The sequence below is a fragment of the Ciconia boyciana genome, chromosome 1, assembly GCF_034638445.1.
Source record: "Ciconia boyciana chromosome 1, ASM3463844v1, whole genome shotgun sequence".
NCBI classification, from domain to species: domain Eukaryota; kingdom Metazoa; phylum Chordata; class Aves; order Ciconiiformes; family Ciconiidae; genus Ciconia; species Ciconia boyciana.
Genome location: NC_132934.1, coordinates 83892120 through 83910469, shown reverse-complemented (window position 1 = coordinate 83910469; position 18350 = coordinate 83892120).

Here is an 18350-nt window from a genome sequence, read left to right as displayed (position 1 = left end):
AAAAATAACATGTATAAATAAGATAAATTACCTTAAGTATTATTCTGACAGTGATTATAAGCAGATGATGCAGCTACTGAATGTTTGTAGCTGATTATTATTTCATTTGCATTGTGGTAGTATTGGAAAGCCATCTCAGAACATGACCCAGCTGTGTAAGGCACTGTACAAAGACAATACAAAATAATTCCAAAATAAGTCCAAAATAATTTTGGACTCAATGATCTTAACGGTCTTTTCCAACCTAAATGACTCTATGATTCCTGCTCTGAAGGACCAGCAATCTGAACTGTCTTTTGTATCTTATTGCTTTCCATCATTTCCTCATTCCTCTTGTTTCTTCTGCTTCTAAGCTATCCGTGCTATCTTCTGCTAGTTGTCTGAAGCTTGAGGTTTTTCTTCTTCCTCACCATTTGCATATTTATTTTCCTCTTTTCTTTTCCTGGTAAATTAACATCCTGTTTATTCTCATTCTTTCACATTCAATCCACCTGAATGTGGCCATCTCTTCCTCTTGAAGGAGTCCTACTTTCCCTTATTCCTCTTCTGCTACTTTTCACCTTTGCTTCATTGAAGTCAGATTTTCAACAGGCATGAATCAGCAGTTACCTTATGCCAGTTTACTTCTGCTGTGTCTGGTCACTTGTTCTTCTCTTTGATCTCAATGGCATTTTACCATCTCCCACCTCCACTGTACAATACTTAGCAGCTGAATAACATTGTGCAGACACTATCCAATGAAACGCCACAGTGATGGGATAAGGTAGATAAATATTATGCTTATCACACAGATAAGTAAATGTAGGCAAAAAGGTAACATGGGGCAAGATGACAGGAGTCAATGTACGAGTTTATATTAATCCAAAAATCCTTTGTTCTCAACTCTCTGATATGTTAGCTTCATATCATACTAATGCACTGCTGTTCTCTGAGGCCAATGGCCAGGATGGCTTCTTACCAAAGCAGCCAGCCTAATGCCCATGAAGTCACATCCATCCTGGATGTTTCCTGTCTCTGCTCAGCAGTGTTAAACTTCAGTAGACTTATGAGCTGCCTTCATTTCCAAAGACAGAGTAGTTTTGCTGCTGATTGCCATGTGGTTGAATGCAGTTTTGTTTCTGTGTAAAATTATCCTTATCACGCTAAATAGTCTCAAAGAGCCGAGGAGGCCCACAGTGACGTGCTCTGGAGGGTGTTTGAACAGCAAGCAGAAATCTAGAGGGAATCCTGCAAACCCACAGGATTGTTGCCAACTGTACACGTGGGCTGCGTTTTAGTATGAGCCACTCCCTGGGCTGCCACGGCCAGAGGGAAAATTAAGGAAACAATTCCATTAACTGCCCCCTTCCCCCCCCCAATCTTGGATTCCTTTCCAGAAAGATCATTTGCAATTGAAGCAGGTAGTTTCACAGGCATTCATGATGATGTCGGTTGTGGAGCACTGAGGTGAGGTCCTGGGGTCTCCCACGTGTTCCCCCAAGGCAGGTCCATGGGAGGGACCAAGGATGTTTCTCTTCATGGAGGGTCTTGTACCGATAGAGACGAATCACTGCAATGGATTCAGGAATCTGATTCTCCTTGGAGCAAATTGTGTAGGTACCTTTAAGAGAGGGAGAAAGGTGCATTAGGAAGATGTGATAATAGCTCTCTATTTGGGAAGAAAGGATAAGACACCAACAAAAAGACCACTGAAGTTCATTGTTGACTTTAGGGAATGTAAAGCTCAGATGAATAATGATGGGGGTAGATGTCAACAAGTATTTTTAGAAGGTAAATGACCCTTTAGAAACTATTTTGGGTCTTGAAGAGCAAAACCAGGTGTGGTCCAACAAATTAAGCAGTGGAAGTGTTAGGTGAAGTATCAGGGAATGCTTCCAGTCTGTTACACTGGAGCTTGTTCCCAAGAGAGAAATGAACACCATACTACTTGGATGAGTTAGGAGTGCATGTTCCTTTCCTGCCCTCTTCCCAAGGGAGCAGGGCTTGTCTCATTGATCTAAAGAAGCCTTTCCATCTCTAATTTCCTCTTACTTTGTTTGAATAGGTTATCTGATCTAATTACGTAACATTCAAGTGCACAAGTGCAGGAAGAAGTGATAAAATCAAGAACAGCTTTAATGAGGCCAGAAAAGGAAGAGAAATGGAGTCAGCTCAGGGGACCTCTGAGGTCTTTTTGGTGCTATTCAAGCAAAAAAAATGGAAACACTGCTAAAACAGAAGCAGCTGGGGGCTGCATGGGGCGAGATTGGAGTCGGAAGGTTGCTTTTGAACTAGTAGAGCATTCAGTAGTTTCAGTCTCCAGAAAAGAAGCAGGTAGTCTCTAGATTAGGTAGTGCCAGGAAGCACAAACAGGAATTAAGACTGCAGTCATTTGGGGAAGTGGTCTTGTTATGCAGACATGCACCTTTGCCTACTGTAGACTGATGTATCCGTTGCAGAGGGGCTGGACTGAGTGGAGTGAGACAGATCAGAAGGAGGGATGGATGACCACATAGGAATGGATGGGTACACGCATCCACACGCAGGTCTGGCGAAGATTGACGATGACCAGGGATTGCTTAGAAACACAAGATTGTACAGAAAGTATCAATTTTCTGCATTCAGTTCTATTAGCATATCAGTTAAAATTGAACTTGGTAGAAAGGTGAGAAAGGAGGGGAATTTCCTCTCGTGTAAAGAGTGGATGTTAATATCCAGTTATTCTTCAGAAGAAGAAGGTGAAGGGTGTCACTGCCTGCTAGACAGAAGTTTTGAAAAAGCCTGATGTACATAATTGTTCAAGGGCACTGGAAGCCCTTGAACAGCTCTAGGGCCTGAGGATGAGAGCTGATCCTCAGCTGAGTGAGCTGGGGTGCTGCTCCAGTCTGCCTCCTCCCTGGAGGCTAGACAGTCTAAAGCTTCTCCCAGTGATCAGGTTCTGACTAGGGGCCTCTTTCGATGCCCATACGTGCTTCGAAGAACAACATAATGTGAGTGGTTTGGGAATTTGACCACGATTGTATGGCTAGAGGTGCTGAATTAGAAGGGAGTAAATGTAGCTGATGTGTCTAAATGGTGGAGACTGCCAGAGAAATGGAATGAAGATGGTGGCTGAGAAATTACCTGAGCAGAAGCCAAAGGAAGAAAATAAACAGAAGCAGCAGTGGGTATCAGATATACACAAGCCCCCAGGACAGGAGGAGGAATGCTTAGAAGGCTGCATTCAATTTCCAGCACAAGATAATACAATCAGGCCCACTCGAGACACCCCCATGCCTAACGGGAAAACAGCACAACCAAACATGTCACCACAGCTCCTCAATTAATGGGGAGATAATTCATGATCTCAGAAGCAGAGACCTGATCAATGGAGAAACCGCTTGGGACCCACTCTTCCCAACAACGTTACCATCAGTCTGTCAGTGACCGTGCGGCACCTGGATTCAGCCTGCTGTTACGGTGAGCAACTGGCCTCAAGATTATATATCAGGAGATGCCAACACCTGGGAAATTAAAAAAATGGTAGGTCAGATTCAGCTTTTAGGTGTACAACCATGAAGCAGGACCAAGTGGTAAGCTGAGCCCAGTTCTGCTGCTCTGAAGCTGCTCTGTGATAAGAATCAAGTCCCCGTGAATTGATTCATGCATTGGTGCTCCCTGCCCTTCTGTTGCAGCGCAGGAACCCAGGGAGGTGTGGGCTGGGCTGGGCAGAAACAGGGTGTCTAATACCAATGGATGCCAATGGAAGGATCTGCACACAGGGTATGGGATCAGGGCTCAGAAGAACGTCCTTCCCCATTCCTTTTTGTGTATCACCGACTCATTTAAAAAGGTGCACTTGTCACTCAGTGCAGAGTCATTTCTGGGGCAGGCCTTGTTAGCAGTGGAGACAAAGAGTGAGATGAGGTTTCCCTCGTGTCACCAAAATGAGATAGTTTCTTGGCTCAGGACTTGTTTTCCCACCACATTAGCGTGCAGACCTTCAAACAGGGGTGCCCCATGAGGCACTCCCAGGCACAGGCAAAGTAGTCCATTACACAGGGCTACAAGCTGGGATGTGCAAGGTGTGCGTGCAAAATAGCTGTAACCTTGCTGCCTGCTTTGCTGACATGAAACACCCAGGATGGCATCTGCTGCTGCTGTTACTGAGGGAAAGTACAAGCCGGGAAAGTAGCAGCTGCTTCTGGGGTGGGATGCTGGGCTTCAGTAACTCTCATCTTCCTCTCTGCTTTCCCTCTCCTCTCTTCCCAGTGTCAGAAGCAGCCTGGCTGTGGGCCAGTCCGAGCCTCTCATCCTTAGAGCAGCAAAATCAAACTTGGTCTCTGCAGCTGAGAGGTTCTGGTGTCTCCTCCGCAGCTGCCCATGGGGCCAAGGGGCACGCTGGCCAGCTTCTTTCCCTCCTGTGTACCTTGTTTGATGGGGTTCACCATGATGTGGTGAAGAGACTTCAGCATGTTTGAAAGTTCTTGCATTCTCTTTATTATTTTATTTACTGGTAGCATGTGTGTTATATATCACACCTGTCTACATAGCTAGATATTATTCTGACACAAATGTCTCTGTAAAGTCTAGATGTATTTCTCAGTCAGCTTTCGAGTGATGATAAGGAAGCCCAGCCCTTTCCTGCAGAGAGAAATGCTGCACTTCAGTTTTGGTTGTGCCCATAAGACATTGCTCTACTCCTGCCTCATGCTTTTACCTGCCCGTAACCCAGGATAAGTAACTACAGCAGCAGGTTAGGAGCCCGTACTGACACCTGGACTTGGCTTTGGGCTCCATAACTCACTTCTTGTGGTGAAATCACATCTTTGCTCCTTTTTCTCCCTGGCTAGAACAGGAGTAATTTTTGCAAAGGGCTACAGAGGTCACGATCCTTCCTGTATTTTTCTCAGCTATTTCTATTCATCCAAATTATTGTTGCAGCTTAGACCTCACAGGCGAGATACTGTTATTTCCAGCCAGAATAAACAAAAATAAAGAAAAAAGAAAATAAAGATATATAACTCTTGCCTTTATAGAATATCAGGGCAAGCATTTGTTTCAAAAACAAGGACAGTGTTTAATTAAGAGTGAGCACATGGACATCAGAGTGCTGCCTAATCACTGTCAAAATAGGTGTTAAACAAAGGCTTTCCTCACCAATATTTTCCCTCTGACTAGAAAATAAGTAAAGGATAATATCCATGTAATAAACGCCAGTTATCACAATTGCACACTGGGCAAAAGATTTGCAGCTGGAAAATTAATTTCATTTTTTCTCCGTTCAGCAACCAAAATATTTTTGCTCAGATTTCTTTCTGCTCCAATTAAAAATATTTGGAGCTATTTTTCTATAAACCTAAGAAAGGTCTTGCCCGATGGCGTTCACTGCTATCCTACATAACAGGCCAGGTGTAACTTTTTTATTAGTGTTTTGGTTCTGAAACTGACTTCATAAAAAAGCAGCCAAAGTTCTTGGAGATATTATCAAAGCTTGGGGAAAAAGGAAAGCATTTGGCTCACTTCGCTGTTAGTGACAATAATCAACGCCCAGACAAGCATGGCTTCAAAAAAATGTGTCAAGAACCCACTTTATATTTTAAACAGACCATGAAAGATGTTCAAATTCTTCATCTGGAAGAAAAAAAAGAGGGGGGGGGGGGATGGAGGGAGGGAGAGATTTCCTTCCACCAGTGAGAGATTACTTCACGCTTTCCTTTGGTAGGTTACAGGGGCAATTGTAAAGCCATCTCATGTGAACAGATGGAGGCAAAGGATCTCAGCTTTCACTGGGAGCGGGTTAAAGACCTGATGCCTGGGACGGTGGGCTAGACAGGGCCCAGCAGCGGGGGCTTTCTGCCCCCTGACAGTGAGACGTCTCCAGGGCCTGCTGGGGTGGCAGCAATCCTTGGGGAGCACCTCGGCAGGTTCTCAGCAGACCGGCACCAGCTAAGCCTCAGACTTGTATAGGCACTTCACATTTAAGAGCATGTCTAATCCAATCACCGGTAGATTGGAAGCTATCTGTGTACCTCCCATATAGCATATTCTTGTCGGCTTGAAAGCAATCTTCTCCTCCTCAGCCTTCCCCCTTGTCTTCCTATCAGTCTGTGCAAGCAGTGGCGCTCCCCCCTTGGGCACACGGAGCTAATCCTATTTACTCAGCCCATCAACTTAACAGCTTTAAATATTCGCATCGGTTAGATGGATGCAGCTGAAACGTTAGCAGCATCGCTGGGACAGCAAGAGAGGGGGGAGGGCGGTGGGGTGAGCAGTGGGAGGCAGCCTTCCCATGCTGGCAAAAGCAGAAAAAAGTCATTCAAAGTGCTGAAGGCTCAGGCACATCTCATGCACACACACACACACACACACACACACACAAAGCAGACTACATATGTGCAACTCATTACACACACGTGCACACACCAGCGGAATGTCACTTTTGTACCCCACAGTCCCTGTTTCTGCTAGTTAGCCGTTTCTCTCCTGCATTAGACTCAGGTTTTGACACACTCTCAGCCTTGCTTTACGTAGGCCCACCAGCATGCCCACACGTGGTGGGGCCAGTGCCGTCCGACCCCGCTTGCTGTGTTGTTGCTGGTATTGGTATGAGTGGTATTGGTATATCTGGTCAGGTGGGATTTAGCCTCTGTCTGTGTTAGCAGGGGCATATGGTCTCACACATGCCCATTCCCTTCTCGTAAACTGGAAGGTGTGCGTGGAAGGACTGAAGCAAGAACAAACGCAGAGGGTGCCAAACAGCCCCTAAAGAGAGCGCTGACCGTGTGTGCCTCCTGGTCGAGTGCAGACACACATGCTGCTGCAGAGGAGTTCAATCTGACCTGTGGAGGCTTTACACTTAACTCTGTTCTCAGCTATCTGTTTACAAATTCCTGAACTGAAATTCCTCCCTTTCTTTAGTTTATCTGTCCTGGGCACTCTTTAGCATCCTTTAGCTATACCTCCTGTGCTCTGGCTATAGATTAGAGCAGTCCTGAGGAGGCAAGTCCTTTTAAAAGGATTCAAGAGGACAATCAGGAAGCTGTTCAGTGCTCCCAACCTCTTGCCACTGCTCCAAATGATCCTGGACTTCAGAAAGACCCAGCATCCGCTGCTGAAAACCCAGTGGAGGCTGTGGGGAGTTTTTATGTGTCCCTCCTCCAGCACTTGTGCCTTTACTGATCACTTCACTCCGAGTATGGAACAGCCCTTGGCTTGTGGTTTAACTCACCTGCATGAGTCACACCTGAATTCCTCTCCTTACCCATTGGAGGTTAAATAGAATTGGGGTGGCTGTTGCCTTCCAGGGTATTGCAGTCTTTGATGTGCAGAGGACATACATCTGTCTGACATTTTGACCTCGTACATTTTTTACATTTAATCTGTTCTTTTCTTTTCTGTCTCATTCTCAGATTCTTACAAATGTTTTTTTTAACTTGCTGCTTGTGCTAGTGGAGATCATGTATGCTAACAAAAATCTCAAGACGTTTCTAGTGAAAGCAGGCTGCAAACTTGGGGATTGTTTTTGATGAGCCAGAATTGGGCTCTGCCCCTAAAACAGGCAGACAGATTTCCATCATTCTGAACTGAGACTTAAGGCTGAAATGGAGTAAAAAGAGGATTTGCAGTGGATGCCTCCTTTCCTCACTCCACTTCTCAAGACCTAAAGGTACTTCTCTAAAGAGATCACAGTGTTTTGATCTAGTGGACAACACCATTTTTTCCCAGGCTGAGAGCGCTTTGGGCAAAAACCATGCAGTGACTTTACAATTCAAGAGGGTTATTCAAGGCTTGCACCAATAGCGTTATGGAATAAGTCAGATGAAGCAAAGGTCCTTTATTCATCCAATTAGCAATGGGAGGTTATGGCAAAGGAGAGCACTCAGAGTGTGCACTTTCCAGCTGCTGGCATGCTGTAAGCCTGACACGCCCCGAGGAATCCAGAAAAAATTCTTGAAGCATGAGAATTGTTTTTCCCCTAACAACTCTGCCTCCCCTTCTCCTCCAGGGGCCAGGGCAGGCAAGCAAGATCCAAGGGGCTCCGAAATCATTGGCATTCCTCCTGTTGACTTTGTGGGGCTTTGGATCAGGCCCCGAGTGTTCAAAGACAGCAAACGTGTAAAACTGCTTGGAGAATGAGAATGCTGAAAGTTCCCACGTGCTGTTTAGGGCTACATCTTGGTTTCCCCGTTGCACTTATCAGCGATATATGTCATCAGTATGTATTGATGGAGACACAGACACTATCTTTTTACAGTAGACTTGTGTTTATCCCAATATCCTGGGGTTTGGAGGTTTTTTTGAATCTTATCCTCCTGTTTCATTTCTTGGCATTAATTGCTCATACTGCCCTCTACCTTGGTACAGTAGGACCAATTATTCTCTTGTCCTAAAAGTTCGGGGATGTTTTTGGTAGGGAACAGCAGAAAATTTGGCCAGTGCAGCTTCAATTAATTGCGTCAGCCATGGTGATATTCAACCATCAGGGAGTAATTCACTGGGAAAAGAAAGAGAAGTGCACATCAGAAGTCAAGGTCTAAGGTGAGGAGGCAGAAGATCCAAACCCAGGGGAGAGTGAGCCATACAGAGTGGCTGGATGGGAGGGGACAGACGGGACTGGGTGGAGAGTGGAAGCAGGATTTGGGACTCAGGGTATTCAGAATGAAGGCCATAGCAAGGACGCGGTGCTCGCAGCTGGGGGTTAGAATGGCTTTTAGCTAGGAAGCCATTAAAAGTGGTGGTCCTCTCCTTCTTTCCCTTGGTGCTGGTTGCTTTTTCCCACTGCCCGTGTCGTAGCTCTGTGAGATCTCAAGCTGCAACAGGGTGAGCTGAATATGGAAACTAACCTGGCTGAAAACAAATCATTTACCATCCCAGGTTTATCTGTCAATGGATCAGGTCCTAGATCTGACTTCCACACAGCTCTTCAAGCAAGGATGCTGCACAGGGGAGGGGCTGTCATCAGTCAGAGAGACAGGGACACCCACATTTCACACACACCCTCCCTGAAAGTGTCAGGCTAAAACAGCTAACGGATTAGCGAGAGTAGGCTGGCACCCACCCTGGCGCTTGTGCTTAAAGAGACTGTGTGAGGAAGAAAAAAACACTTTAAAGGTTGAGCAGGCCTGGGCAAAACCAAGCAGTCATTTAACTACCACAAGCCACTGCTCTTCAGAGGCTGTGGGCTGTGCCAGTCATCACAGAGCCCACGACGAGCCTACGTGGGCAGCCCGGTCAGAAGGAGCTGCAAAAGGTGGTCCAAAAGGAGCACCCAGCCTCCTAACTTCTGCTCTGGGCATCAACAGCCTGCACCCCCCAGCAGCTTCCCACCAGGGAGCAGCACCAGTGCAAGCACACATATTTCTAACTGCATATAATTAAATTGGTAAAAAAAAAAAAAAAAGGAAAAGAAAAAAGAAAAAAAAAAAGAAAGAAAGGACTATGGTTAGACCAGCTTTAGATGGAAGCAGTGATAGAGAGCTATATCCCAGGAGGCAAGATTAGTGAGACAGATAGGCAGATTAGAGGCGAGACAGATTTCATCCAAAAAGGGGGAACTCCTCAGGACATGCTTTTCCAAATAGAGGTTATGTGGCTTTACTAAATGGATACCGCAGGGGGTGAGCAAAATCCTCACCTGGAGTGAAATGGGAAAGCCCTCCTGCCAATGGGGCTAAGGACTCATCCCAGCTGAGACCTGACACAGTGTGCTGATGGCAACAGCCAGCCTTCCCACGTGTCTCCTGCACGCTGCTGCTTCTGCCTGAGTCCGTGACCCTATGGCGGGGGAGAGGTCGAGGAAACATGCACCTTTGAGGCCACACAATGATTTCATAGGAAGTTCAACCCCAAGACAGCTTCCCTAAGATGCATTCAGTTGCCCCTGCCCTGGTCAGATGCCTTTTGTTAGAAGTGCTCTCTCTCCATAGGAGAGGCACTGTGACACTGTTGAATTACCCTCCCTTATTCTTGAGATGCTGTTTTTTTCTCAAGGGCTTTGATGTGGAGAGGTAAGGGCCAAATATCCCACACCCACCCCACCGCCCGTCAGCTGCTGCAGCGTGGTTCAGCGCCGTGCTGGGCTTCGAGCGGAGTTAATCTCCTCTTCACTCCCACTTCCTCCACCCCCCTTGGGCTCTGCTATCCGCTGTGAGTGAGTTTAGCCGGAGCTAGATCACACACATGCCACCGGACTCCCCTTCCCTGGAAGCAGAAACTGGAGTGACCCCAGCTAGCCGTGGAGAAGAGAGACAATCTGCAAGCCCCCGGCGGCTGTGGTGGTTCTGTCTGCCGCTGTGCGCCAGCACGAGCAAGCAAATTCCAAGAAGATGCAGTCATCAGCAGCTCTGTGAAGACAGGAAAGTGGTTACAAATGCTCTCTGCCTCAAAGACAGAGAGAAGAAACCACAGTCTGGCTGCAACCTCACCTTGTGCTTTCTGATAATCTGCTGTTTAGAAACATTCGCTATGGTACCCGTGGCTAGGTAGAGGTGAAAACAAACATGCTGATGGATGCAAAGGGACTGGTTTATCTCCAGCCAGCTCAAACACAGCCTACTTTCAGCATGCATACAATAGCCCTCATGTACAAAAGGGAACAGAGACAGAGGTTTCTTCCTCAGAGCTGTCTACATGGCACGTTCTGGGAGAGAAAAATTCGCCAGGGCACACGGCATGACCATCCACTTCCAGTCGAGGCAGGACTGTTTTGCCCCAGTGCGGGCTCTAGGATTTTACATACTGAAGTCCCCAGTGACTCAAATGCAGCATCTTCTTTATACACTGATGCTATTCAGCAGGCAAATACGTCTCATCATTCAGTAGGTTTTCCCCAGTCTTCTGCCTAAATTTTCTCCATTTTGATAATGCGCTGCATTTGCATCTGTTTGCCTGAAAAGGAGGGAGCAAGTATTCACAAGTATCCCTACCCTGAAAGTAAGTGGCAGAATTAACAAAGTTGAAAGTTTTCTGAAATATTTAGTTAGCAGTTCAGGGGCCAGATTCTCCACCCAGCCCAATGTCCATGTATTGCCCAGTTGGAAATGATGGGGCTTGGGTGGGGTGGCGGTGAAAAGAGAAAATATTATTGATGCCTCTCTAGCCAATTTGTACCAGTTCTTCATGAGCTGTTTCACCAGATGAAGCTACATGTTCCCATCACATCTCCATACCTCCCTGGTGTGCCCCTTATTTCGGGAGCTGCAGGGGAGGGCATGTCCCTGAGCTTTTCTCCCACCGCTCCATGGCTGCAAAGCTGTGTGGTTCCTTTTCTGCCCCAGTCTGAAAAGACCACAACAAAATGCAGAATCTGGCCTCCATTATCGATATCTGAGATTTCATATTTTCATTATCAAAAGGTTTTACTGAAGCCTGGAATTTGCCACTGTGGGTGTCCTTTCAAAATCTGCCAAGTTTGCTTTAGAAAAAACAGATAACATTACCTTGGTATTTGCGGTATTCCTTGTGCTGCTCTTCCCACTTCAGTGGAAGACTGCTGAGGATGTTTAGGGAAAGGCTAAGATAAATGTACTTCAATATCAAAATAAATAATAGAGGCTTATGTGCAGCTTGTATTATTCATGTTCATACTGGATTCCAGTTTGGGTTTAAAGAGAGCTGCCCCAGAGCTTTTAGGCTGTCGCTCCCAAGTCCAGAAGGATCAAGGGAGCTCTGTCATGAATAATGTCTGGTCTTGTCCATGGGGCACACATGGTTTTGAGCACAGTGCTCTAAAATTACAGCGGGCATAATCTGAAGCCTGTGCTGGTAAGAGCTGTTCCACTTCCCACTATTTCTCGTGTTGGTCTCCAAGTGCCCTGGGACCATTGCATCTCTTCCGAGAGATGCGCACAATGGGATTGCCATTGTTCTTGGCGTGGGCCTGGAGATGGGTAGAGTGGCTACATCTGGCGTGCAGTCAGCCATGACTGCACAAAATGTGGCTCCTGTTTGGGGCTGCTCTGCACAGCTGGAGGAGGCGGGTCTGATGAGTTTCTCCCACATGAGAGCACTCATTCCAGAAGATAGACACTAATGTTCTTGATCAAGTCCATACGTACTGTCTTGGGCTGTCTCTCCTTCCGGGAGTCTCTCCTGTAGGGGCACTTCATGCAAAAACACAGAGAAACAATGACTCACTGGAATTTGAGGTAGAAGTGAGGGCATATTCTTGTATGTATTCATGTGCATATGCAGATAAAGAAGTTTCCCCATGTAAAGTCTCTCTTTCAGGATGGAAGCATGTTGCCAGCATCCAGCAAATAATAAATAATAGTAACAGTACAAGAATTCTTCCACAGAATAATTCATCAGCCACAAAAATTACCATAACTATTCACCAGTCTCTGGTCTGGCAGGGCAAAAGCTAGAAGCTTAACATGCTGCATAAGGGGAAAAGAGAAATTCTCCAGGGTAGTCCTTTAGCGATCTGGAGGGATCATGGTTTTCCTGCTTTGAACTGTGTGCAATGCAAAGAGTGAAGTTCAGAGACAACCAACTGGTTATTCAGACCTAATGTTTGAAAAGACTAGATACTGAATCTTTGATGTTTAGTCTCTCATGCCATGTTGTTCTTGCTCCCATGTATTTGTTGCATCAGGAGATGATGAGTATAATATACCATCCTAGCATAAACCACATGGGGTGTGACAGTCTAGGAGAACAAGATTAAGGCAAATGATTGACAAAATTTGGTGGAGCGGGGCACCATTTCATAGCTAAGTGAACAGACAAAACAAAATGCTATTGGTCCTTTAGGACATATGACATAAACTGCTCTATGGCCTAATCCTGCAACTCCCATGGGATACAATTTGATGCCTTAAATATCCTGCTCCTATTAAAAGGGCCTCTTAGAAGCACCTGATGTGAGATGCTCATCCATACAATCTGGGGCAAAACAAAGAAGAAAGAGCTGCAGAATTCTGGAAGCACCGGTGCAGAACACAGCCATGCAAAACAGGTTCGCATTTGATCTCTTTCTAAGAAGACATTATCTTAGAAACATCTCAGTGCGTGAGGCACTAAGTTGATAGCTTGCTACTCATGCAGTGCCTGAAAGACTGAGTTGCTGAAGACTTCATCACAGGCATTATCTTTGAGACATGCTACTTTTCTGTGTTGCCAAATCTAAGTATTTGGGTTTAGTTTCAGCGTGGCTGCTGTTGCCACTGCAATGTCACCTGTGGTCCTGCAGAGAAAGCAGGAGACAGCAGTGTTCTCAGTGGTGCCTCAGCTCCACAGGACAAAATACTGGCCAGTTTCTCCTGTCACTTACACAGAAATAACTCCACTGGCTTCAATGGAGTAACACTGTCAGCTCCAAATCTAGTCTACTGACCTTGCTGAGCATGTCTGCAAAGCACAACATCACTGCTATTGTTGCTGATGCTACCGGATGGAGCAATGATGACCTGTATTTGTGTTTTCCTTTATTATGGTGGATCTTTGAAATCTACCCGAGGGAAGTTTTGACTTGGGAAACCCTGTTGTATCCTATGGAATCCCACGTAGATTTAGCTGGTATAGAAATGGTTCTAAAAATCCTTTTGTTCTTTCCCCGCGATTGTCAGGAAAATCCTGGAATCTCCCACGATATCACTGAACATGGATGCTTGTGCTCCCCCAGAGTCGTATGAAACTTCACTTCAGAGCGGTGTTCCTTTGGGAATATCTGGTGGTAGATTCTTACGGAGGCAGCTGGCCTTGGTTTTCTATCCTAGACCTACTGACACGGCATGCAGAAACCATTCCTGAGCTTCTGGGACTGAACTGTATTTCTGCTGATACTGAACATAGGTGGTCCTGAAGACAAAGCCCTAGAGATGGATGCTGCAGTCCTAGGTATTCTGGGTGTAAATCTCTTCCCTGGTAAGACTGATAAGCAGGATTCTGACATAGCAGAATTTGTAGGGTTTTACCTCTAAATAAATCCAAGGGAACTAGGTACAAAACCAGTCTTACTGAACTGGCACAGCCACGTGTCTGAAAGTGAGGAAGTGACAGATCCTGATTGTCCAAGCAGTGGAAATGGGGGTAAAGGGAGGGCAGGGGAGCTCATCTGTTTCTAGATGAGGCAGAGTCTACCCCCGTTCCTGCCTGGCAGATGACTTTGCCCATATTTTATTTACTGCTGGACCACAGTGTTACAGATAATCACAGTGTAAGCAATGTTGTCTTAGTACAGCTTTTGTCTGTGTTTTCGGTAGGATGTAGAGTCTCCTTGTGAAATCAGACTCTGTCATGCCAGGTGCTGAAGAAGACACATGTTAAGAGATAGGCCTGTTCCCAGGCTTTCAGACTAAATAAAAGCAGACCAGAGGTGGGGGAAAGCAGAAGCCTGGGTGAAGGAGTTGATGGAGTTCCCACAGCAAGTCCATGGCCAAGGTAGAATTGAGTCCAAACACCTCGTACCCTGCTCGTAATGATCAGCGTGGGGTTGCTTCCCAAACCCTCTTACACTGATCAGGAGGTTACGATTTTCCTGCCTGTTGCTACAACACAGAACCTGGTTTGTAAGATATATGAAAATTACGGCTTCATTAATAATATGATCCAACTTCTATTTGCCAGCCATCTGGTCTCTTTTGCATATTCAAGATTACCAGCAGAGATCCCTGATAACCTAACGAGAACTGCATGTGCTCATTTTGCCTCACTTCTGAGGTCCCGGATGTGTTTATCCTTAACCATAATTCTTTCCCCAGCCTTGCTCCTGCCTCCAGCCCTGACCTTGTCCTAGGCTGTCAGAATAAAAGTTTAAAAACAAATATGCAGCCAGTTTCCTTTTATTTTTTTTTTAACACAGCTCGATGGTCTTAAAATGCGGAACACAGATCTTCCAATTATCGCAAACTGCTGTGATTGCCTATGTGCTTTGCATGTTTTTAATGTCTATACACCCATTGTAATTTAAGAGAAAAGAGCGGTATATCTTCCATTTACAGAACGAATGTGGTAGAAGCACAGGTAGGCTGATATTTATGCATAGCCTTCAGACATAGGGTAACCAAAGTTGAGAGAATGATAAAACATTAACATGCTTCTTGTTGTTATCCTTTATTGTAATGGCTGCATTGCAAGTTCATAGCTGGTGGTATAATGCCTGTAGTAATTACTACACAGTTATGGTTGTGCTAGGTGTTACACGAGTCCTGGCAAGTTCAGGGTGAGGAGAAGGATGAGGAACAAAGGTGTAAATGAGCTACATATTGTCTGTCCCATGAGCTGCTAACAGCCAGAGAGCCTTAACTGAGGCACAGGACAGAAACTTTCAAAAGCAGCCAACTTGCCTTGGAGCTGAAGTACCAATTTCACATGTGACTTGGGCTTTTAGGAGCCTACATCCCATAGACTTTATGGGGACTGAGACTGTTCAGAAGCAGAGGCAAAAGCAGTTTTTCTCTTGACTTCAAAGGGAAGAGAATCTGGCCCTATCTGCAATCAGTTCAAAGATGCTAGTGGAGCAGAGGCTGAGAAGGACTCGGAATTAGAGAAACCCCAACTCTGTGCCCTCTGTGGTGGGAACTGTCTGTTGGCTCCTGTTGGCACGAGTGAGGAACTGACTGGACGGGCCAAACTTTAGCTGCATGCGGTTATGCTGCTTTTTCACACACTTGTGCTAGGATGTGAAGTTGGAGTGAACACAATGCTATTATTCACACTGCATATGAATGGACAGAAAAATTGTGTTTAATGTATCTGGCAGTAAAGCTCACACCAGCCTATACTGCAGTCGAGGAGTCCTGAGGACAGCAACCTTAGAAAGGATGGTAGAAGTTTTATCTGGGAGTATTTGTGCTAAAGACTCTTTTGAGGACTTCTGTGCCATTGGAGTTGCTTTTGCCTACAAAGCTGAAGTAGTGCACAGGGTGCACTGAGGTACTGAGGAGATCCGTGAGGTCTTTGGCTGAAAGCAACAGTTCAGGCAGAGGGCCCTGCCTAGGCTTTCCCTCTAGTGTGGGGGCTGTGATCTCTTTATTTTGGCTGTGTAGCACAGCCCTGGTGTAAACTGTGCATCTCTGGAGGTAAAAATAGACCTAACAGCTGGACTCTACAAGGTCTGGATGAAGACTTTGTGGGGAATAACTTGGAGAGCACTGGCTAAATACCTCAGCAGAGCAAAAGAGAGGAGCGGGGCAGCAACCAGTTTCATCAGCAGACTACGGAGCTTAACAAGGGGGGAAAGATGCTGGGTGGCTGCATCCATGACCACTGATGGCTGCAACAGGAGGGCTGGTACAAGATGCTAGAGCAAGTTGGACTATGGCTGACAGTTAGCTAGCACAGCGCTAGCTCATTCAGCTCTTTCAAGGTTGCTGTTTTACTTTCCCTGTCAGGTAGTTTTGTTTCATCCCTTTGCTTTGCATTTGCAAGTGGGAAGTGCATCAGGACATGGCTGGGGTATGTGGGGGTTGATTTGTTGTTATTCTCAAGGTTGTGACGGGGAGGGGGGAAAAGGAGTTCAAAGATGACTCGGTTGCCATTTTCTGTACTGTGTTTATCTTGTGTCAGTCACATGCTTCATGCTTCTGCTGGTTGCCTGAGGACTAGGAAGAAATCGTCTTCACAACTGCCATGATTTATCACCTGCACTGTAGAGTTTAATTTCACTTTTGCAGCACCGGCGTTGCCCTGGCTGAAAAAAGGAGGCTGGACAAGCATGCTTATGCTTGTAGTGGTATTGGAAAATTTCTCAAGTACCTGTGGGCAGGTGTGGCTCACATACTTGGGTTAAACCAATCGCCAGATCTAGGGTCAGAAAGGAATTTTGCCTTAGGTCACATTGGCAGGGACTATTGTGTTGTTTTTGTTTTCCTTGCTTTGCAGTGTGGGTTGCGGTTGGCTTCCTAGATTATCTACTGCCATCTTAAGAAATGCTAAAGACCTAGGCTTTAGACCCACAAGTGGAAAAGTAAATCAAACCTTGCAGGTCTCAGGCCTGCCTCATATAATCACACAGCCACTTCGTGACTGTGTGCAGAGACTCCAGTCTCAGAAGCGTACAAGGCATCCTCAGGGCTGTCAGCATCCTTCAGATTGCCCTGTCATCTGGGCATCTCCACCTAATAAAATCCCTGTAAGTGTGCGATTTGGAAATCTGGCCATGCTGTTCATCTCTCTCGTTCTTTCCCTATGGCACAGCAGGTTCGGTGGCAAAGGTTTTCAGACTGTTTTGGGTGATGGAGCATTTTGTGACACGTGCTGCGGGAGGACAGGGCATGGATACTCCCTGGAACTTGCTAGACTGCAGGACGCTTGTGACTGTGGTGCCCCAGACTTGTTGATGTGGGTGATCTTGCCTGAGTGCCACAGAGCTGTCATTTGGTTTCCTGTGTTGCTGGGGTGGGGCTGTGTTGGCGCTATTCAATTTTTTAGCAGGATCTTGTAGAAATTACCAGAAGGTTTACATTTAACAATGACTGTTCCTCTACCCCTTATGCGGGGTGACTGGAATCACATTAGGAGCATCACTGCATGATCCAAGAAAGCTGAAATGAGAGAGCGTTACTTTGGAGAGATGGCAGTCTCATAAGCAGGCACTCTTCTCTGTTAATCAAAGCACTCCAGGCATAACTGCACTGTTAATTCATTTCAAATATGTTGCTGCATCTGAATTTCCTAACTAACCGGTGATTAAAACAACATGCTTGTTAGAAGTCTCTTGGGGAGTGGCTTGTGTGATGTTGGTATTAATAGGATGAAAACAATCAGAAAGTTAGGGGCATTCTTCTGAGGTATTGAAAACCCTTAATGAGGCCCTTAGTTATGCAATAATTTCTTTGCAAGCAAACACATGCCTATTACCATTATTATTGTGCCGATTGTTGATATCCCACTGACATGAACAATTTAGAGAATTCCAAGTATTATGCAGCTCTCCTGCCAGCTCAGAATAGGCTGACACAGCTACAGCTACCTATTTAAGAAGATTAGCCTGATTTTATTTGCATAAGAATTTAAAGTGACAAAGCCACTTACCACACCCAGGAAATGATCATTAAAAATTAATTACTGCACATTCTTTTATTAGCTGTGTGGTTAACTTCTGAACGCTACAGTAAGTGTCAAATCCAAAAAGAGATGCCCTGGAATATTTTCCCCTAGGTTTTCTAGGTTCTTGGATGTGCAGAGGAAATGTCTCATTATCCATTCTGACAAAAAAGGATCTTGTGTACAACATATGTAAGTAACCCTAAGTGGGCATTCCCTAGCTAAGATAGGTAAATCTTTGCATGCCTTGTGTTACTTATATGCAATTCTAGCAGTGCTGCATGTCTGGGTCAGCCTGTACATAATGCCAGCCAATGCTCTGAGACATCACACTAAAGCAGTCATAAAACAGTGGACTTCATTCTCTTTTAAGGTCCCCCCAGTCCCACTGGGCAGCAAAC